The sequence below is a fragment of the Schistocerca gregaria genome, chromosome X, assembly GCF_023897955.1.
Source record: "Schistocerca gregaria isolate iqSchGreg1 chromosome X, iqSchGreg1.2, whole genome shotgun sequence".
NCBI classification, from domain to species: domain Eukaryota; kingdom Metazoa; phylum Arthropoda; class Insecta; order Orthoptera; family Acrididae; genus Schistocerca; species Schistocerca gregaria.
Window position 1 is genome coordinate 491,718,266 of NC_064931.1, and position 19,783 is coordinate 491,738,048.

Consider the following 19,783-nt stretch of genomic DNA (forward strand, 5'->3'; position numbering starts at 1 on the left):
TACTACCGTGTACTTCCAACTGTGCGCGCTTAAGCCATGAATTTGATACACCATCTATACTTTCCTCCCCACGTCACGTGACCGTGCGGCATTCAGTATTGCGGTGGGCACTGATGATATGCTTTGGCTCATCGGTACAAGATCATCATACCGACAGATCGCACTAACTGTTGGCTGTGATGCAACGATTGCAGAACAGGTTGGGGTGAGATGGACTCACGACGACAATCCGGGAAGAAGAGAAGACGCAGGCACTTTCAATAGGACTAATCCACGAGAAAATCGTGTAATTATTCGACTGGCTCTGCCAATTAGGCGGATGACAACAGCGAAATTCCAATGATAAGTGATACCGAGAGGTCACCATGAATTGTCGGAAATACACTCCTGGAAATTGAAATAAGAACACCGTGAATTCATTGTCCCAGGAAGGGGAAATTTTATTGACACATTCCTGGGGTCAGATACATCACATGATCACACTGACAGAACCACAGGCACATAGACACAGGCAACAGAGCATGCACAATGTCGGCACTAGTACAGTGTATATCCAACTTTCGCAACAATGCAGGCTGCTATTCTCCCATGGAGACGATCGTAGAGATGCTGGATGTAGTCCTGTGGAACGGCTTGCAATGCCATTTCCACCTGGCGCCTCAGTTGGACCAGCGTTCGTGCTGGACGTGCAGACCGCGTGAGACGACGCTTCATCCACTCCCAAACATGCTCAATGGGGGACACATCCGGAGATCTTGCTGGCCAGGGTAGTTGACTTACACCTTCTAGAGCACGTTGGGTGGCACGGGATACATGCGGACGTGCATTGTCCTGTTGGAACAGCAACTTCCCTTGCCGGTCTAGGAATGGTACAACGATGGGTTCGATGACGGTTTGGATGTACCGTGCACTATTCAGTGTCCCCTCGACGATCACCAGAGGTGTATGGCCAGTGTAGGAGATCGCTCCCCACACCATGATGCCGGGTGTTGGCCCTGTGTGCCTCGGTTGTATGCAGTCCTGATTGTGGCGCTCACCTGCACGGCGCCAAACACGCATACGACCATCATTGGCACCAAGGCAGAAGCGACTCTCATCGCTGAAGACGACACGTCTCCATTCGTCCCTCCATTCACGCCTGTCGCGACACCACTGGAGGCGGGCTGCACGATGTTGGGGCGTGAGCGGAAGACGGCCTAACGGTGTGCGGGACCGTAGCCCAGCTTCATGGAGACGGTGGCGAATGGTCCTCGCCGATACCCCAGGAACAACAGTGTCCCTAATTTGCTGGGAAGTGGCGGTGCGGTCCCCTACGGCACTGTGTAGGATCCTACGGTCTTGGCGTGCATCCGTGCGTCGCTGCGGTCCGGTCCCAGGTCGACGGGCCCGTGCACCTTCCGCCGACCACTGGCGGCAACATCGATGTACTGTGGAGACCTCACGCCCCACGTGTTGAGCAATTCGGCGGTATGTCCACCCGGCCTCCCGCATGCCCACTATACGCCCTCGCTCAAAGTCCGTCAACTGCACATACGGTTCACGTCCACGCTGTCGCGGCATGCTACCAGTGTTAAAGACTGCGATGGTGCTCCGTATGCCACGGCAAACTGGCTGACACTGACGGCGGCGGTGCACAAATGCTGCGCAGCTAGCGCCATTCGACGGCCAACACCGCGGTTCCTGGTGTGTCCGCTGTGCCGTGCGTGTGATCATTGCTTGTACAGCCCTCTCGCAGTGTCCGGAGCAAGTATGGTGGGTCTGACACACCGGAGTCAATGTGTTCGTTTTTCCATTTCCAGGAGTGTAGGTTACTGGAAGCCAGGTTGGGCTCTCGAGGTTCCACGGATTCTTTACTGCTGACACCATATCATAAACAGTGACTTACGTGGTGTAGAGCTATAGTCAAAACGACACTGAGAAACGTTCTGTGGTATCCTGTTGCGAGTCTCACTTCTATTGTTGGCGGTCAGATTGAAAGGAGTTTGTTTCAGCCCTCTTTCATGCCACTCTCACTTATAATACCTTGTTTACTTTGGAATTAGTCTAGCAGCGAACTTCTCTGCAGTTTTTAAAACATTTCTATTCTGTACTTGAAGAAAGAATTCGTAAGGACGAGTTCATTTTATTTTGTTTCACACCATCAATCTTTTCCATAGTTAAGAATAAGCTCGACAGAATGTGGATGTGTGGGTACTTGAATGTGCATTTGTACCAGTGGCAGTCAGGCTATTTACTTCTTTCCTGTGCAGAGTCTTGGGAATTTTCCATTTATTCCTGTTCAAACGTGCCCTGTGGCCAGGTGTTCTCTAGAGCAACGGACATACCACCTTTTTGGCGTCTTTCGATAGGCCATGCACCCACCATGCAATATTGGGTAAATTTTCGATTGAATTTCTATTCCACAGTATATCCTGTGACCTGGCCCGGTGCTGAACAATGGTCGACCGCCTTTCGTATCGTCCTTTCGAGTGGGCAAGCATCGGGTGGTTTCCTTAGCCTTTTCCCGGTTCGTCCGTTACTCGCCCTCCCTGTAAAGAAGCTCCGGGAAACGGCGGCTAACAGGGGACGCTAGAAAGTATTTTGATGACTCTTTTCCTGAGGACGTCGTCGTGAGTATATTTTGTGCCTCCGAACACGCCTAGCATAAGTTTCAGTTTGCATCGGGATTCGTTTCACATTTCGCGCTGAAATATAAGTAATCATCGCGCTTATTGAAATTACTCTGAAAACACTGCATTTTTGTCTCCTCAGTTTAATGTGGATTTTTGTGATTCCATATTTTGAGCTAGGTCAGGCACTGACCCACTGTTTTTAGTACGATCGTCAGTTTTGTTGAGGACTTGCTTCCATGTTCGCTAATTTATCAACTCTCTCTTGTCGTGTGTGAAGTGTATGACGGAAGAGAGTTCCTGATGATTCTGTTTCCTACTAGAAGATTGGCCAGTCGATAAATGGAAAGAATACATTTATTTGTATCTAAATTTGTGTGTGGTTGACTTTCCTTTTCTCTTTTTTCGAAGGGGGGGGGGGGGGGTTCAGAATATGGTGCCCACCTATGACAGGTGTCATACCCAGTTTTCTGAACATAATGAATACCCATAGGTCGGAAAAGGTTCCTATAGGCTGAATTTTTATAGAAATTATTAATCCTTTGAGAAATATGGTGGTGTTAGATTTTTGCCCCTTGAAATCTACCTACAGCAGTAGAGTGTGCTGGTGTGTAAACACTAAGTAATTCTTCCCGTAGTTTTCGGTCACATGAATGATTACGTGTTGTGAGACTAAGAGCTTATTACGCTTTCTACAATTTTACCTCAGTAATTATTCTGTAAAACCGGTGGATAAAGAAAGTAGGACCCTAATTGGTAAAATTTTCTTTGGTAAATATCGAAGAAAGAAATTCTCTTTACCCAGTAACAAATGGTATCTCTGATCATGATGTACGGCTAGTTGGGATACTCCTTAGTGGAAATCGGTTACAATAATTAATGACTCCAAAAAATTACGCCAGTTGGTATTTTCTGCGACATATCTAAGGCATTTGGTTATGGGAATCACAATATTCTCGAGAGATAAACTGGCGTTTTATGGGATTGATGGTACTTCCAACCAATATCCAACCAAAGGAATGCAGAAAGCTGTACACTGTAATTTAAACAATGTATTCCGGGGACGTTATTCTGACTGGGGAGAAATTACGTATGAGGTTCCCCAAGAGTCAGTGTTAGATCCGCTATAGATCCTCATATATGTAAACGATCTACTGTCTAATGTACAGCAAGCAGAATTAGTTCTTGTCGCAGATGACACTTGTATTGTAATCAATCCAAATATACATACAGAAACAGAAGACATGGCAAACAATCTTCTTAAAAATATCATTGACTGGTTTTGTGTTCCCACTTTTGAATTTAAAAAGACACAGCGTACTCATTTCTACACATCTAGTGGTACTACACCAATCAAGAAATGGTGAGGAAGTTTCAAATGGTGTGGAAACTTCAAAATTCTCAAGTCTCCGTATAGATGCAAATTTAATCTGGAAAAAGCACATCTGGGAATTCCTAAAACCATTTACTTCAGCCACAATTACACTTAAAATCATTGCAAATCCTGGTGAGAGATAAATCAGTTGAGATATTTCACTCAGTAATGCCATATGGAATAATGTTCTGGGGTAGCTCGTCTTTAAGAAAGAAAATCTTTATGGCTCAAAAACGTGTTTTAAGAATTATATGTGGTGCTCACCCACAATCATTTTGTACGCATGTGTTTAAGGAGTTTGGCATTATGACTACTGTTTCGCAGTATATATGATGTAATGTGTCTGACAGAGAGCAAAGTAAAATTTGAAACAAACTGGAAAAGTTTCTCCGTGATAATACCTTCTATTCCGTAGAAGCATTTCTATTATTGTAATGTGTAAAAAGTGGTGGGTTGGAATTACTAACTCATATCAGTCTATTAAAAAAAAAACGCTAATATACATCATGTAGCCATATTTCCAAATTACTCTGTGATGTAAAAGTAAAATAACTCTTTCCAGATCATTACGATTTATCGTGCAAGTGACCCCAGGAATATGAAATTAACTAACTCAGAAGGTATCCATGTCACTCAAAGAACCCGTGCTGATGTTTAATTTTCAGATAGGTTCATGAAAACGTCCATTTCGTCTTTAAGAACCGTAGTGATAAGATTTGTCTCTTGATACAAGATGTGTGCTGTGCGAGGGAAGAACTTTGCTGCCAATAAATGTATGTTTCATAAAGAATGATTCCCTTCCTCTCTTCCCCCCGTAAGCTTTCCGCCGAATTCCTATCGCCCCTGTAAAATTAGTAACAGAAAGAGGAATGTGTGGCAAATGTTCCTTGCATCGTCTTGTAAAAGTCTTGATAGTGATTTCCACTGCTCATTCAATTAGGGTACAGGGTCGGTAAGAAAAATTTTCATCAGCACATCGTATGACATTGCACGCAATTGAATTGTGGTATGGAAATGCTGTTTCTCCTATTTACAAGAATTATGATGCTCTTCCTGGAAAACAACATCTAAAATATCAATGCGAATCAGGAATAGGGATACCAGTTTCACAAAGAATAGTGACCACTTACAAGATCAACTCACACATGTTGTGTAGGGGTAGTGAAGGCCGTCTCTTTAGTAGATTTTCGTTGCGCCAGGATCTTCTCACGAAATTTCAATCACTAACTTTCTCCTCCGTATGCAAAAATAATTTGTTGACGCCGACCTACACAGGGAGAAACGATCATCATAAAATAAGGGAAATCAGAGCTCGCACGAAAAGATATAGGTGTTAGTTTTTTCCGCTCTCTGTTCGGGATTGGAATAATAGAGTATTATTGCGAAGTTCGTTCGATGAGCCCGCTGCCAGACACTTGAGTGTGATTTGCAGAGTATTCATGTAGGTGCAGATGTTGGATTTTCTAAGTGTTCTTCGTTTCATCTCACCCATAATATTTTCTGTGTGATGGTTCCAACTAAAGTTGCCACCAACTGTAATCACAAGGCATTTAGCTGAATCAGCAGCCAACAAAAATGTGTGATTTATCTTGTAATAAAAATTTATCGGGTATTATAAAGAACAACGGCCTTCAGCCATAAATCTTGATTTTATTAAAATACACGATGCATTTCGAGCCCTGAGAGCTCATCTTCAGCTGCTTTGACAGTCTACATCAACTTTACATTTCTTTTAGTTCTGGGCCCAGCAAGATCACATTGTTATATTGTGAAATGCCACATTATGAAATGTAAGATTATAAAACTATGATAAATCGAAAAGTAGCTTACTGTTTGTAATAGTGGATATATGGTTCTGATGAATGTTTATGTACAAATACATACCTTCTGTTAAACAGCACATTTGCAGCAAAACATTTTGACACAGCATATTTTCGAACACAATTCAAAACAAGTCGAAGAATTTCGACCGTGAAGATGCTGAACTTTTACACATACACAGAAATTGTTAACAAGGTGTTACATTATTATTTACATAGATGTCTTTAATATTAGAAATATTTGTAAATGTGGCATATATGCCTATATCTTATGAAATGGTTCGTTACCAAATACCTGTTTCTATAGGAAAAAATAAACCTTTAAAATTATTGAAAAAATTGTGACTGCGAAACTCTGTTCATTCAACAAGTTTTACGAAGCTTTTTCTTTATGAAACATTATTACTAATTACTCTAGCAGATCAAGCTTCTAGCAACAACGTGATATTGCCACGCCTAGAACGAAATGAAATGTAAAATCTCGGGCATGGATGTGTGTGATGTCCTTAGGTTAGTTTGGTTTAAGTAGTTCTAAGTTCTAGAGGACTGATGACTAAGTTCTAGGGGACTGATGACCTCAGATGTTAAGTCCCATAGTGCTCAGAGCCATTTTTGCTTTCGATGAGCGCTTGCTGCCCTGATTGTTTCAAAACTCATCTACGACAATTTACACTTCTTTGCAGCTGTCCTTTAGAATTTAAATTAAAATTTCCCTTTTAATTCATGTTACAAATGTAGCTCGCTTTTAACTGCGTTTTAATGTACCCAGTTTAGCTGTATACAGACATACTCTAAGATTAAATATCTAACTTTACATTAGGCCGTTGCAAACTATAGATTGCCAACGACAACCAGCGGCCACGACCCCAGCTGTTAGTATCGGTGTTGTAAGTACAGTACGCAAGAGGCCCCCAATATTGCAGAGTACGTGTGGTCATTATTTTATCATGATTTCGCTCTGTGTGACAATGCCACTTATGGCTATAAATTTTAATTAAACTTATCCATTACGGATGTTTCAGAACCCGTGAAACATTATTCGGCATAAATGCAGAACACTGCAAGCAATCACTTTTTAGAAATAGGTATTAATACCTTGAGCTGGTTTCCGAACCTTTTCAGGCTCACCTTCAGATGGTGTTCAGGAGGTCACGCATCTATTCCAAAGAGTAATAGTGGGTACAGGTTCTGTGACAATAATACGGAACATGCTTTAATGCATCCCCATGAGAACCGTTTATATGCCGATTGGGCTTCAAAGTTTAATTTTGTACTTACTGGAACAGTAAGGGTGGCCTTTGTTGTTAATATTCATCTGTCTGCTTCCGTTGAGACGGACTTCTGGCACCATATCACTCACTTTTAGAAAATATGTATCCATATACACTATAGTAAAGAAAATTTGGCAGCGTCCTACATATGCTGTACAACTATTGCTTGTTACAATATCTTCTCACGAGGATATGACATTGGCCTACTGTGCTGAGGGATATTTGTTTCTGTTTGCACGTATTAAAGTTAATGTATGGGCAAATACTTTAATAAAATCTGGCGTTAACCTGAATGCCTAAAATAAAATAAATAAATTAATTAAATAAATAAATTACTACTAGAACAAACTTAAAATGATCTGGTATCGTACTTCTGTTCTTACATTAACGCATAATACAGTAAATTTATGGGCAAATACTTTAATCAAGACTGGTATTAACATAAATGCTCAGAAATTAAATAATATAAAGTTATAGTATTCACAATGAACAGCAACTGTTTGTATAAACATGGACTTTAAATTTAGAAAACAACAAAGAGAAAACGTCAAATGAACTGCCGACTTATTTCTGTTCCCACATTAACATGATCTGGGATATTAGTAAAGACAGATTCTGTTTATTTCATCTAAACATAAAGTCTATAAAATGTACTGATTTATTTTAATAGTCTAGAGGTCTTGGACATTTAGACATGTAGTACAGAATTTATTCTGTGGGAGGACATTTACATTGACGTCAGTGTAGCTAGGATGTATAGAGAGGGATAGAAGGGGGTGTGCATTGGGGTGGGGGGAATTGTAGAGGTGGGGGGGGGGGGGGCGGGAGGGTAGAGTTGTTTGGCTGATTACCTGTTCTGAAGGAAAAATTTTGAAGGAAAAATTTATTTCTCAGTTCAGTTTGGTCATTGAGTAAGTAGTAAGGTGTTGCATTTATGTTGATAAAGATTTCAATGTGTTCAAGAAGATCAAGTATTATGCCTTTGTTCGCAAGATGAAGTATTTGGAGGTTCTGTTCTATGTTGTTTATAGCATAATTGTGTTGGGCAAGATGTGTGGCAAAGCTGGATTTGTTCAGGTTGTTAAGACAGGGTACATCCATGCGCTCTTTAAATCTTGGTGTGAAGTGTCTACAGTTTATCCAATGTAGAAGCTTGGACACTAGTTGGAAATAAGTTTGCGAGTATTTGACTTTTGATACTGTTGTATAGTGGTTTTGGTACTGTGTATGATCTCATTTTGTATTTTATTGTTGTTGAAAAAGCTTGTTTTTATCTACTATGTTTTGAAGAGGTTGGCATAGGCAGTTTGGTGAAAAACCTTCCCTACGAAAGGCATATGTACAAATGTTGTCTTCTTGTTTGTGGGTGGTTGTTCAGCTGTTGGTTGGTTTAATTTTGTTGTACGGATTAGTTTATCTACTACAGCAGGACTGTATCCATTGCTGGAGGCAACTGATTTAATAATTTCTGTTTCTTTTTGTCTTTCACTTGTGTCCATTGGGATTTGAAGCATGTGATTAGCCATTGTCCTGAAGACTGCTTTTTATGTTGGTCTGGATGGCAAGAAGAGTCATGTAAGGTAATACTGGTAGTTTTTAGCTTCCTGAAAATTTGAAAGTTATGCTTTTTTTATTTGAGATTTTAAAATCATGATAGTTAATTCCTGCCAGTGTTACATGTTCTGCAGTGAACTGAATGTTGTGGTGCAATTTATTAAGTTCTTTGGCTAGATTTTATATTTCTTTTGTTCTATTGAACAGAATGAGAATGTCATCAACATAGCGTTTGTAATAAAGTGGTTTATCTTTCAGTAGTTTCTGTGATCTAAAAATGTTGTTTTCAAGACTGTTAATATATATGTCTGCTAGCAGGCCTATAAGACAAACAATCTTCCTGAACGTAAAACTTGTTGAACAGGAAGTAGGTGTGTAATAATATAAGCTCCAGGATCTTTATGAGTTCATAGATTTCAGCTCTACACATTGTTCCATGTACGAGTATGGTATTTCTTATTACTGATTGTCTCCATGACACGTATGTCTGTATATAAGTTGACTTTGTGAAGAGATGCAAATCTAGTTGTGGCTGGGATGGGGTCATATTTTATGCTACTGATGAGCATAGAACTGTTTTTGACGAAGGCGTTATTTTCAAATAAATATGCCTTGTAGGTAATGTAGTTAAGTTCCCTGGTCTTTTTATAGCTTGAACTATTAACGTAGTTCACAATGTGACGTATCGGATGTTCTAGTTTGTGGATCTTAAGCTATTATCTCAATTTTGGTGGTGATGGGTTCATCACTACAGTCCTGGAAATTGAAATAATAACACCGTGAATTCATTGTCCCAGGAAGGGGAAACTTTATTGACACATTCCTGGGGTCAGATACATCACATGATCACGCTGACAGAACCACAGGCACATAGACACAGGCAACAGAGCATGCACAATGTCGGCACTAGTACAGTGTATATCCACCTTTCGCAGCAATGCAGGCTGCTATTCTCCCATGGAGACGATCGTAGAGATGCTGGATGTAGTCCTGTGGAACGGCTTGCCATGCCATTTCCACCTGGCGCCTCAGTTGGACCAGCGTTCGTGCTGGACGTGCAGACCGCGTGAGACGACGCTACATCCAGTCCCAAACATGCTCAATGGGAGACAGATCCGGAGATCTTTGCAGGCCAGGGTAGTTGACTTACACCTTCTAGAGCACGTTGGGTGGCACGGGATACATGCGGACGTGCATTGTCCTGTTGGAACAGCAAGTTCCCTTGCCGGTCTAGGAATGGTAGAACGATGGGTTCGATGACTGGATGTACCGTGCACTATTAAGTGTCCCCTCGACGATCACCAGAGGTGTATGGCCAGTGTAGGAGATCGCTCCCCACACCATGATGCCGGGTGTTGGCCCTGTGTGCCTCGGTCGTATGCAGTCCTGATTGTGGCGCTCACCTGCACGGCGCCAAACACGCATACGACCATCATTGGCACCAAGGCAGAAGCGACTCTCATCGCTGAAGACGACACGTCTCCATTCGTCCCTCCATTCACGCCTGTCGCGACACCACTGGAGGCGGGCTGCACGATGTTGGGGCGTGAGCGGAAGACGGCCTAACGGTGTGCGGGACCGTAGCCCAGGTTCATGGAGACGGTTGCGAATGGTCCTCTCCGATACCCCAGGAGCAACAGTGTCCCTAACTTGCTGGGAAGTGGCGGTGCGGTCCCCTACGGCACTGCGTAGGATCCTACGGTCATGGCGTGCATCCGTGCGTCGCTACGGTCCGGTCCCAGGTCGACGGGCAGGTGCACCTTCCGCCGATCACTGGCGACAACATTGATGTACTGTGGAGACCTCACGCCCCACATGTTGAGCAATTCGGCGGTACGTCCACACGGCCTCCCGCATGCCCACTGTACGCCCTTGTACAAAATCCGTCAACTGCACATACGGTTCACGTCCACGCTGTCGCGGCATGCTACCAGTGTTAAAGACTGCGATGGAGCTCCGTATGCCACGGCAAACTGGCTGACACTGACGGCGGCGGTGCACAAATGCTGCGCAGCTAGCGCCATTCGACGGCCAACACCGCGGTTCCTGGTGTGTCCGCTGTGCCGTGCGTGTAATCATTGCTTGTACAGCCCTCTCGCAGTGTCCGGAGCAAGTATGGTGGGTCTGACCCACCGGTGTCAATGTGTTCTTTTTTCCATTTCCAGGAGTGTATATAATGCTTTGCTTCCACTAGTGTCAGCAGGAAGCTGTAGTTTTTAAGTAACTTTTTAATTTATCTTTGAATTTGGGCTAGGGTCCAGCAATGGGTGCAATCCTGCTATAATAGGTAAACTAATCCAAACAACAAAATTCAACAAACCAATTGCTGAACAATCAACCAAAAGTAAGAATATCACATTTGATAGCCTACCTTTCGTAGGGAAGATTTCTCACCAAATTTCCAACCTCTTCAAGACATACAACTTAAAATAAGCTTCTTCACCAGCAATAAAATATATAATAAAATCATAGATAGAACCAAAACAACTATACAACAGTATCAGAAGTCAGGTATATACAAATCCATTTGGAACTCATGTCCAAGCACATAAACATTTGCCCATACATCGACTTTAATACATGCAAACAAAAACTAATGGTATCTCTGAGCAAAGTAGGCGTACGTCATATCTTCATCGCTTCTTTTTTGTCTTACAGTGCATATAACCTAGTTCCACCTCTCCGCCTTTTTTTAGCGAAATTAATGCCCTATCTCAGAGTATATCGCGTCCCACGTTTGTCCCAACCTACTCGATGTTACATGAGTTAACTGCATCATACCAATCTCAACACTTTCTTGTATTCTGCGAAAGGTATGCAGAGATATTCCATAATATATCTTCATATCCCTTCGAAAATATCGCAGTGAAATCTTTATACTTTCTACAGTACGCTTCCCCTTCTGAACTGCAGCTTAATCTTTTGTAAACTGCCCGTTATGCTTATGCAACTAGTCCATTATGTACTCTTTACTTTTTTTAAAAAATTGCAGATAAAAGATGCGTTAAATTTTGCCTAGTCGTCGAATATGGGTGTCTAAGGAAATCTGCTTTCTCAGATCGCTAGACAACAATTGAATCAAATCGTATTAATGAGTTTTATTACGAAAAGAAGAGGACAATATTTAACATTGTGTTAAACAGATGTTCCGCAAACCAAGGGCCACAGACGAGATAAGAAATCTCTTCAGTATAACAATTCCAAGCTTGAGCTACATAGAATGTACGAGCAACGTAATGAGCTTTGACACTTCTATTCAGGTCGCTGGTCTTGAAACTTCTCGTAGAACTGAGGGCGGCTAGTCAGATGCGGCGCTTTTGTTCTCTTCGCATAGAGGCCGCTGCTGTCGCGTTGTCGTCCTGGATAGGGATAACGTCTTCTTCACAGCCCTCTCTGCTCTCTCGTTCCCGACTGGCGTGCCGGCGCTTGACTTTACGGCGTAATATTTCTCCCCACACCCCCCTCCAAAGCGAAGGACCGTCGCCGGTTATGGAGCACAACAACGACGTGGAGGCAGGAGTGCGAACTGCACTGATGGCCTCGAAGCTGTGGCAGCAAGGGACGTCAAGCTTCCAGTCGTACCCCGCCATCCGGCCTTCGCTCTGTCGGAAACGTCCCCCGGAAAACGATCAGAAGGGTATGCGTCCACCTCCCGAAGCCCATAGCAAGATGTAGAAGGCATCGGCTGTTGCGGAGCGGGCGATGGTCCATCTCGTGAATGCGAACGATAGGAGGTGAGCAACAGATGCAATGCTTGATCCCTGGTGCGTGTGGTCCGAAGTCTGTCCATCTGCTGCTTCAAGGTTCTGACAAAACGTTCCACTTCGCCCTTTGACTGTGGATGGAACGGTGCACTAGTTAGATGCTGTATGCCATTGCGTTTTCAGAATGATTAAAATTCTTTTGACGTGAACTGAAGGCCTTTGTCTGACACTATGACTTCAGGCAAACCTTCGAGGCGAAAAACAGAGAACAATGCCTGAACTGTGCTATGTAACGTTGTCTAGTTCATTGGCACAGCAAAAGGAAACTTGCTTTAAGGGTCTACCACAATCAACCAACGAGTGTTCCAAAAAGGTCCCGCAAAGTCTAAGTGCACACGTTGCCATCGTGATTGCGACTCAGGGCAAGCGGAGAATTTTTGTGGCAGAGTGGACTGATTTTCCCCGCATGCATGACACTGTGGCGTCATCTGTTCTTGTTCAAATGGCTCTAAGCACTATGGGACTTAACTTCTGAGGTCATCAGTCCCCTAGAACTTAGCACTACTTAAACCTAACTAACCTAAGGACATCACACACATCCATGCCCGAGGCAGGATTCGAAGATGCAAACTTAGCGGTCGCGTGGTTCCAGACTGACGCGCCTAGAACCGCTCGGCCACTCCGGCCGGTCCATCTGCTCTGTTTGGGTGCCCATAAGCTGCCAAGTACAGTGTCGACGCGCTAACTGTTTCGTACGAACAATCCCTTAGTGTGCTTGGTGAAGTAACTGCAGAACTTCTTGTTGTAAAGCTTTACGGATCAACACAAGTGACTGTAGATGTCATTTTGAACAATAATCACACCTTGCTGTATAGCGAGGCTATGCCGAAGTATAAAGTATCGGCGCACTACAGAGCTCTTTATGCTATACAATGAGCGAGGACAAGATGTGCGAATATATTTTAGCAAAATGTTCAGATCTCAATCAGCTTCGGTGGCCTGTGCAATTTTCCTATAGTTCAGAGGAAAGGATTGAAGTAATTCAGAATCCGGAGCATCGATGTGACAAGATGCAGCAGAAGCGTCAAAATCCGTATCAAGGCCAACCGGAAGACGTGAAAGTGCGTCAGAATTACCATGTTGAGCTGTCAGACGATATACAACCTCGTACTCGTATTGAGATAGCAAGAAAGCCCATCTTTGCAATTTTTGGGCAGTTCGTACAAGAACCGGCTTCGTCGGATGAAACAAGGACTGCAATGGCGTGTGATCCGCTACTAAGTAGAATTTTCTGCCATACAAATGATGGTGGAATTTGGTGACACCACACACAATAGCCAAAGCCTTTCTCTCTCTATTTGTGAATAGTTAAACTGATGCGAAAGCATAGGGCTGTCATTATCACCAAATCTGTGCGAAAGCACTGCACCGATTCCGTATGAGGAAGTGTCAACTTGCAACACAACTGGTTTGTCAGGATCGAAGTGAACCAAGCATCGATCACTGAACAATGGATCTTTAAGTTTTTGAAAAGCTTCTTGGCACTTGTGTCCAAACAAACGGGACGTTCTTGTGAGGCAAGCGATGCAATGAAGCTGCGATTTGTGCAGCATTCGGTGTGAACCGATTGTAATAGTTCATTTTCCCTAGGACTGACTGCAATTCTGCGACATTGCGAGGAACTGGCAGGTCACGGATGGCTCATGAATGTAACTGAAGAGGAACCGAATGAGCTTTTAGCAAAACTTACAACGTACATTAGCTGATACCAAATCAGATATAAATTAAATTGCAAGAAATACGAATTACATCGTAGACTCACTACCAGTTGTTTCCAATACTTTTGCTTAAATATTAACCAAATATTATTTATCTGTCGTCATCTTAAAAATAACAGTGCGCTGTTTTTTGCCCATCTAAAGTTTAGACCGGTGGAACACGTTTTTGGGCCACTAACTGACGTCTAATCTCGTTCGTGGGTAATGGTCTTAGAAATATTGGGAGCCACTGAACTGGTCAGACACATTTTTAACGTACTTTAACAAAAAGACTATAGGACACAATCTGATGAGTAAATCACCTTAACAGTATTGTGGGGATTATTCTGGTGATAGTAAACACTGATTGACTTCCGAGGAATTCGATTTGTATTTGAGAGGAGCATGATACAAATCTTCCTCTGGTCATCCCAATCTACGTTTCTCGCAGTTTTCATAAATAGCTTCAGGCGAATGTAGGGATGGCTCCTACAAAAGTAGCGGGCACTATTTTCTGCCCAACGTCCCACTATCTGAGTTTATACAATGCCGGAAGAAAGCAACACCTTCAAAGACACGATCATTTTACTGATAAGTGGTGTGACAGGTATTTCATCATTGTAAGAGCATATGTTAACAAAATGGAACAAATGAAATACACATGGTTCAAATGGTTCTGAGCACTATGGGACTTAACATTTGTGGTCATCAGTCCCCTAGAACTTAGAACTACTTAAATCTAACTAACCTAATGACATCACACACATCCATGCCCGAGGCAGGATTCGAACCTGCGACCGTAGCGGTCACGCGGTTCCAGACGGAAGCGCCAGAACCGCACGGCCACACCGGCCGGCGAAATACACATGTCACAGTAAGCGGTGACCACGCAGTCGCATCAGTACACAGTGTACCCCCCATTTGGCTACAACACGGTTGTATATTCTCGCAAGCCAAAGTGACAAATGGCATCCTCCGATAGATTTTCCCAAGCTTCTAGGCTCTTTTGTTGCAATTAAGCAATGGTTCTTGAAGACCCTGGAGAGCGAATAAGTTCCTGCTTCATCATGTCCCATACGTGTTCAGTTGGTGAGAGAACTGGTGATCTTATTGTCGAATAAACGGCAGTAGCACCTGTGGAGGGCACCGGTTACTGCATTCCACAGAAACACCGTAAGTGACCGCGGATTGAAACTGATGGCCTCCATGAAACCTGGTTTGGAACCTATGTGCTGTCGGCGAATGCACTCCAGAACAAGCCGCTCACCAGGTCTATGCCGTACACATGTACTTTTGTCCTTCGCACACAGACAGGGTCTACACTTATCACTGAAGGCATTCCATTCTCCAGTCGACTCTTACACGACACCAGAGTAGACCTGCTTGGCAGCGTCATGGTGTCAGTGGTAGCCTGGCCGGAGACACATGTGGTCTTAGTCTTGCTGCAAGCAGACAGTTGCCAGTGGTCCTTCGTGACCCGTCACGTGCAACATGTGCCCAGATTTTGTCATTGGACGACATTTGGTCGGACAGCGCTGTCCGCACAATGCGCTGTTCTTGACGTGCATGTGTACTACGCGAACGTCCAGAACCTGCTCTAGGAGGGTAACAATGTTCTACAGACAACTGCTGTAAACAGGGACACACCAACGATACACTGTGCCCAACATATGCAGTAATCCGTCGGGACGTCCATCTAGCTTCCTGCAAGACCAAAACGCGATGCCTTTCAAATGACTTAAGTTGTTCAACAGGTGCACTTACTCGTCAGCGGGTATGGCTCTCCTTTATAATGCGTGTTACAAACACTCTCCAACTCTAAACTCAGCATAGTTCCTGCCTAAAGAGTCAAAAAACAGGACGACCAGGAGACTTACTGAGCGCCATCTGATTGTCGATGACCGTGAGAAAGGAGTCAATAACATCACAACCCCTCTGTAGGCACATATTATACCCTGGTGCCAGTGAACACAGTCCTTGGGCGAGTTGCATTTTTTCCGCAAGTATAAAATGTTTTTAATCACCTCGCCGCTCACTGAACATTTAATCATAAAGGTCTTTGCTTCTGAATTTGAAAACATTGCTATCATCTCACAAACTGATTCCAAGTTTCTACATATTGAGTTATACATAAAATATTTCCTACTGTACCATCCCTAAACTCAAGAGATTCATCATTATTTCTCATTGTGGATATTTCCTTCCTTCAGTTCTTTCACTTTATATTTGATCAGCTGTAGACCAGTAATGCAGTTCCAGCTACGGGGCAGTGAATTTGTAACTTTTCATACTTGCAGCGGTCGCTTTTTCTCTGACTTTTGCTTACTTCTACCAGTTCTCTTCCGCGTCTGCAGATACGCTTTCTGCTCAGCAAAAGTCTTGCGCTCATTACAGAACAGCTGCCTCTGCCTCCGCCCTGCTGTAATAACAAAATATCCATTTTCTCTTACTTTTCTGGCGCACAAAACGATTGTTTCAGAGTCTGCTTTGTACAGGTTACAAATAAAATTTCTTTTCTGACAATTGTTAGTTCCAGTTCTGTTCAAAGAAGTAGCTGTGTATCTCTCTACCAAAAGCGTGGGTTACATGTTTATTAAAAAAGATAATCACCTCAAAAAGTTGTTTAGACTCTGCTATATAATTCTGTAAAATTATTTATGCTTCTGTAGAAAAAAGAGTATATGTTTACGAGTTACCTTTCTCCAAAATGTCGGGCTTTGGAAATATCTTTGATGTTTCTTTTCCAGGCAACAATAACTTATCCTATACAGACATATACTGTTCTGAAATAGTCAGTCTATTCACATATAAGAATGGATTTCGTATTTCGTGACTTCTGGCATGTAGTGTACCGTGACAGATGGAAAATAGTCATTAGAAATGACAGCATTCTAGAGGTAAGTATTACGGTATAGTTTATGAAGTTACCCAAGAACAATCCCATGCAATACAGCTTTTATCTGTAAAATGGTGTATTTTGCGAACAGCTGTTGCAAAATTTGCAAACGTCATACGACAATCATTGTTTGCTGCACACACTACCAAAGAGAGAGACAGAGAGACAGAGAGAGAGAGAGAGAGAGAGAGAGTGAGAGAAATGTAGGAGGGAGGGAAGGGGTCGCCAAAGATTTTCGCTATAGTGATAAATCCCGTAATGTCATATACACGATCATACTGTCCAGTAATTACCTAGCTGTTTAAAATAATGTTACAATTTGAACTAAACATTTGTAAGTTTCATCAGCACATTATTAAACTATTAGTTGTAATGTGTGCAGCTATGGTCAAAAGACGTCAGCTCCTGTAGAATTTGCACAAAATGCAATGTTTAAAGAAGTCTGTTAGCGGCCGTGGATGTGAAAACCTGGAATGTCTGTCTTGTTAAAAAGAAAAATATTGTCCTCCACAGTAGCATTTTAGTAGAAAAAACAATAGATATGATGCTATTTTGTCGAAAACTGAAATTCTGAGCCGTGCCTGTGTCAAAATATAGGCTGACTCTTACATAGAAAATAACAGCAACCAGCCACTTTTTACAATACTATTTATCTGTTTAAATAGCACCGTCACCAGTTTCGAACGGACAGGTCCATCTTCAGACGGTTAGTTCACGTTAAGATACATTTTACATTAGCTTTCACTTTTTGTTTTCCTAACTGATGAAATTTCCTTGGGATGGTGGTGCCGATGAAAAATCCGTGCCATTACGTCCACATGTGGTGAAACCCTTAGTGTGTGAGTGGTGCCTTAGATTATATGCATATATATACATAAGAAAGTGCAACATATAGTTTTCGATGCTGCAGGATCTCAAGCAGTCTGCACTGGAACGTAATGGCGCGGATGTTCCATCGGCACCACTACACCAAGGGGATTTCATCAGTTGGGAAAACAGAACGCGAAAGCTAATGTAAAATGTATCTTAACGTGAACTAGTTGTCTGAAGATGAATCTGTCCGTTCTAAACTGGTAACGGCGCTATTTTAATAGATAAACAGCACTGTAAAGAGTGGCTGGTTGCTGTTATCTTCTATGTAAGAGTCAACCCACACAATGAACATGACATTTTCTTTTTCCTGTGACACAGGTGCCTTTATGGAAGATATGTAATGCAATGTAAACTCTGCAGCTAATAAGGTAACGAGTAACGACAGATCGTATTTGTGGCTTACAGTGAACAGAGAATCGTTTAAATGGACTGTCTGGTCAAAATTATCGGACACTTATTGGTGCACTTTAATACGGGTTGCGTCCACCCTTCACCTTTTTGGCGGCTTTAACTCTACTGGGGACACTTTCAGTGAGAACTCTGAATGTATGTTGAGGAATGAAGCCCATTGTTCCTACTTAACAGCCCAAAGCAGAGAAGGTACCGGTAGCGATGTTGGACGCTGTGGTCTGGAGCGAAGTCGAAGCTCGCACTCATTCCAGAGCTGATCCATCTACATCTACGTGATTACTCTGCTATTCACAATAAAGTGCCTGGCAGAGGTTTCAATGAACCACCTTCAAACTGTCTCTCTACCGTTCCACTCTTGAACGGTGCGCGGGAAAAACGAGCACTTAAATTTTTTTGTGCGAACCCTGGTTTCTCTTATTTTGTCGTGATGATCGTTTCTCCCTACGTAGGTGGGTGCCAACAGAATCCATTGGGTTCAGGTCGAGATTGTGGGCCGGCCGCTCCATTTCAGGAATGTTAATGTACACAAACCATTGCCTCACAGATGCTGCTTTATGACAGGGTGCACTGTCAAGCTGAAACTCTCAGTCATCGTCTCCAAACTGTTCCTCTACTGTACGGAGTACACAATTGTATAAAATGTACTCTTCCGCATTTAGTGCTTTCTTAAGCACAATAAGGAGACCAACACCAACCACGGAAAACATCCCAATACCGTAACATCACTGCCTCTGTAGTTCACTGTTGTCACTATACGTGATGTCACGTAATGTCCTGCAAGCATTCGCCAAACTTAAGGTCTTCCATCGGATTGCCAAATGGTATAACGTGATTCATTCCAAATCGTTCGTTTCCAGTCATGTAATGTCCAGTGGCGTCGCTCTTTGCACCACCTTCAGCATCCCTTAACTGTGAGCTGTGACTAGAGACTTTTTTTCCGGCCACCCTCCGCAATGCTTGTTGGTGCCTGTCCGTGTATGAGGCTTGCCTGGTCTTGATTTAGCTGTGGCTTTCCCCTTTCCCTTCGCGTTTCCACTCCAGAGTGACATCAGCAGCAGTCGACTTCGGCAGTTTTAGAAGGTTTGAAATTTCCCTGATGAATCTGTTATCCAGGTGACATCCGATGGCCTGTCCAGGTTCGAAGTCAGGAGTGAGACACCCATTCTGGCGTTCCTGCTTCTCTACTGATGACACAATACTCCCTCCTCCTTTTGTACTGTCGGGTCTGCCTCTTGTGATATACAGTGGTCAATTTCGCATCACAAAGGGGTGTCTGGACGTTTTGATCACATGAGTGTATAACAAACACAGTGCATACAGTTTGCGACATAGAACTTTCGCAAAACTGAACTTTTAATATTATAGGAAGAACAAATGGTCAAAGAAGTTGAACATCTCAATTTATTGAGACTTGAAAAAGATGAAAAGCTGTCTGGAAGTATCATATTCAGCTTTGTGCTCAGAAAGCACATATTACTGTCTGTACTACAAGACTAATGTTCACTGACACTGG

At 42.9% G+C, this 19,783-nt stretch overlaps 1 protein-coding gene across 2 annotated transcripts in view; it reads left to right on the forward strand.

The window, feature by feature from the left end:
* The window catches only part of LOC126299546 (elongation of very long chain fatty acids protein AAEL008004-like), a 299,627-nt gene that overhangs the window by 34,762 nt on the left and 245,082 nt on the right, over nt 1–19,783 (forward strand). The gene's annotated exons all lie outside the window — the stretch shown is intronic.